The sequence below is a fragment of the Hipposideros armiger genome, unplaced genomic scaffold (assembly GCF_001890085.2).
Source record: "Hipposideros armiger isolate ML-2016 unplaced genomic scaffold, ASM189008v1 scaffold_1081, whole genome shotgun sequence".
Lineage (NCBI taxonomy): Eukaryota > Metazoa > Chordata > Mammalia > Chiroptera > Hipposideridae > Hipposideros > Hipposideros armiger.
Genome location: NW_017732431.1, coordinates 335,514 through 339,760, shown reverse-complemented (window position 1 = coordinate 339,760; position 4,247 = coordinate 335,514).

Below are 4,247 nucleotides of genomic sequence, written 5' to 3'. Positions count from 1 at the left end.
CACTGTAATACATCACCATAGGTAATTAAGCATACTTTTGACAGTTAGCTTCTTACAACTGGAATTGCTGATCCAAAGTAAATGAACAGTTAGGATATGATCATCACCTCCAAACTGCCCTTGGATATGTTGTTAAAGTCATACTTCCATTAATTTATATAACAGTACCAGTTTGTCCATACCAGCACCACAATTGGACACTATCAATTCAATGAATCCTTATCTAACTGATAGGCAATAAAAACATTTCATTGCTGCTTCAACCAGAATTTTCTGATGACGGCGAGTCTAAATATTGCATCATGTTCATATAGTTTATTTTTTTCCTCTGAATTCTATTTCTAATCTCATTCTCATTTAATCACAACAAAATCCAAATGGAATACGTAAGGTAACAACATTTGTTTTATACCAACACAGCTTCTTGTCTGTGGAATTTGGAAAGAACAAACCACAAATTTATCAGAGCACTACAATGCCTTTTTCCCAAGAGCAGCGCAGTGTGACAGGAATCACACTCATAAATATCTCACACGACAAAACAAATGCCGTATGTACAACAATCATTCAGTTTGCACTGACAAATCTTTTTTTTTACCCGTTACATATGGTCCATTTCTCTTTTTTTATGTTGTATCTCTTTCAATTGCACCTAGGAGTCATTTTAATATAGATAATTGAATTGCAGTTAATTCTCCATCTGGTGCTCCAGACTGGTTACTTTCTACCGCTGATCTGAGGCTGATATTTTTCATTTATATTACTTGATCATTTTATTCTCTGTCACATCTCTAACAGTATGTGACATTTACAAAGCATATCATGTGAACACAGTTTAAAATCCCCCGTGTATAATGTCTTTCTGAAGCATTTGGCAGCCTTACACAACCCCTTATATGATCCACATTTTGACTTTTAAATTACCATAACTTGTAATTTACTTCTGAAGTATAATCTTAAAAAAGAAAACTTTACAAGTAGAAAGATGTTTGCAAAGTAGCACGTGGTCTATTATGTTTAGTGCATTGCTTTAATATGCGGAATACATTGTTGACATAGCAAAACTGATAAATTGGGTTATCGTTACTTATTTAGGAATCCTTACGTTATTTTATCAGAAAACTTAAAGCTGAAAATATCAGATACAGGCTTAGTATCTTACATTCAGCTGTTCTGCATAAATCATCATTTTTGAAATTTGAACAGTGAATTACAGTTTTAAAGAACTTTGACTTGATCTTCTTAGGTTAGTAAGGGATCTTATGTTTTGGTGAAAGAATTACTTTGAGCCAGGGAGAAGGTTAATGTATTATTAGGATTTTAAATAAGTTGGGAATTAGATACTCTTCAAATCTCACTTTCAAAATTGTGCTAACCGTATTTCCACATCAAAGCTTCTACGAGGATTAAATGAGATAACTCATTAAAAATAAATTAAATTCAAACTATGTTGATTTCATTACTTGCTGTATTATTCCCATTTTTTGGGTGCATAAATCGAGTCTCATAGAAGTTGGAATAGCTGGCAAAATTCAACATATTTCAGAATCACCAAAAGCCTATATATATGTTCCTCATTCCAAAAATGACTCTGTAAAATGTGTCACGGCTTATGGACAGTAGGCATCATCCAATCCAATCTACTTATTTAGCAACAGAGAAACGGAGTCAAGTGGGCTGAATGAATTCGACCAATGGCAGGTCACTGGGTTTTGACCAGGTCATGAATACTGATGGTGACCTTGCGTTGGAATTTTAGATGTATCGATAGTACCAATACAAAAAGGATAATCTGATAGCAGGTGAGTGCATAGTGTTCTAGCAAAAAACATTCGATTTTGAAATATCCAGAACTGGGGTCAATTATGTTTCTCTTGTTTTAATGTGTGGCAAACATTGCATCTCACATCCACCCTATTGAATATTTACCTGTGTGTTTCTTTTCCTATTTCCATCAACTCCTCATGAAGAGCCAGCTCCTTCCTGCTTGTTTAAATGTGCACAAAAAAGCCTTGAAAATGCCCATATCGTGTCATCATTTTCTCTAGTCAGTATTTATTATTATTGCCACAGATTTCCCAGGTACAGCTTAGCTACCCGATGTGTCTGAGTGACATACAGTTTCCTATCAAATGTCTGTATGTAGACAATGCTAAGGTCTAACAGGCAGTTAAGACAGCATTTTAACAGTGCATAAGATTTTGGAAAGAAAAAAAATCACTCATTTTAATTATATAAGACAAGTACTTAGCTTAAGTCTTGTATGTTTACAAAATTTTAAAAAATGAATATTTGAATTATCCTCTAGAAGCTTCTTTCAGTGTATCTTCAAAATAATGTCTGCTTAAACACTGGCAGAAACATGAAATCCTTTTTTATGCAATCAAAGCACTGATTATAAAAAAAAAATCCTGAAGCCTTAGAGATTTCCTGTTTGATTACTAGTTTTTAATATCTATATAATGCTAGAAAACTAAGATTTAAACATTGCTTGCTGTCCTTGAAAAAATGTAGTATTCAGCAAAATAATTACTGTTATAATGCTCTATGTATAAACGCAATAGGAAATCAAGTGCATTTTATTTAATTTCTAACTTTTTAAAATCTTAAATGTACTTTATGCACATTCAGCAATAATGCCTGTGTTATCATAAGGTAATGCATGAAATACCTAAACATATTATACATGTATTTTCCTTAATTTCTTATTTGAGTTTGCATTTGCGAATATACATCATATACATAATTTTCATTTCCATTTTTCATGTGAAAGCATTGTGGGGGTCAAGAAACAGTCTAGGGAAACACACGCGCATGCGCGCACACACACACACACAACCACACACGCGCACACACACACTCACATACACACGTGCGCGCGCGCACACACCACACACACACACACCCCCCACACGCGCACACACATACACACATACACACACACACGCACACACATGCGCACGCACACACACACCACACACACACACACGTGCACACACACACATCACACACACACACACACACTCGTGCGCGCACACAAATAATCAAGTACTATGGAAATATAGCTAAATTAACTGTCATAAAACGGAGCACATCGTCAGGGCCTCTGCACCTCCGAGGAGTTTTCTCTGACTCTCTCTACTGAGGACTGGAAACACTTCTCACTTAGGATAGAAACCCTCTCAGGTCAGCACTGGACATCTTTGAACAAGGCATTGTTCACTGGTTTGGCGAGTGTTAGCATAAATGATAGGTTGGAACAACAGATGTTTTAATGCTTCCGACGTCAAAAGATGGACATGTCTGCTTTTTCAACCTGTCTTTTCCTCGTTAATCCTGCAAACTCCCCGTTCTCAGGGCTGCCTCCCCCAAGTCTTCTCACAGCACTTGAGGATTATGGGGATAATTTCTACGACACGAGGTCATAAAAGGACACGCATATCCATGTTCACAAACAAGTCCATAGAAAAGATGGAGAAATAAAAATAGGGGAATAGCATGTGAATTAATTACTCAAAGGTAAAGGGAGATAGCATTTTGGAAAATATGACTTTCAAGTACGAAATTATGTCCTTCGGCTGGGGCCTGCCTGCCCTTCCCGTTTTGCTGTTCTCACTTCTTTCACAATGCTAGTTAACATGCACCCATTTTTCTTAAATAAATAAATGTTTTCAGTATTAAATTGAATAAACTCTTTCTCTTTAATCAGAATTTGAGAATGCGTATTCAGAATATATGATATTCTCAGGCGAGTTATTCTTGTTCTAAAGGATGGATGGTCAGGGTGGATGCAGATGGTGACAACTTACCTGTGATGGCGAGTCTTGTAGTTCCTAAAACCCCACCCTCGTTTTCGCAGTGGCCGCAGAGATGATTTGCGCCGCATTTGAATTGTGGCACTGAAGCATCAAAAATGTTCTTTTTACACCAGGAAGTTTAGTGCAGGGTTGTGTCCTACAGTAGTTCATGTTTGTTCTCCTTTGATTTTCCGGCCTAGCATCAAAGGCAGAAGTAACAGTTGAATAGAAACGTATCAATCATCTCCCACAATTGCATAAAACCCAATCCTTGTAATAAATCCACACATGTATAGATTAATGTGAATGCAAATTCTATCTATCAATCTGTCAATCTATCTATCATTGACTAGTTGCTTTGTTTAGCATCTCTGATTAAAGTTGAAATGATACAGCCCTCTCATACAAACAAAATTTATGTGCCGGAGCTGTATCCTCATCTTTTAATGG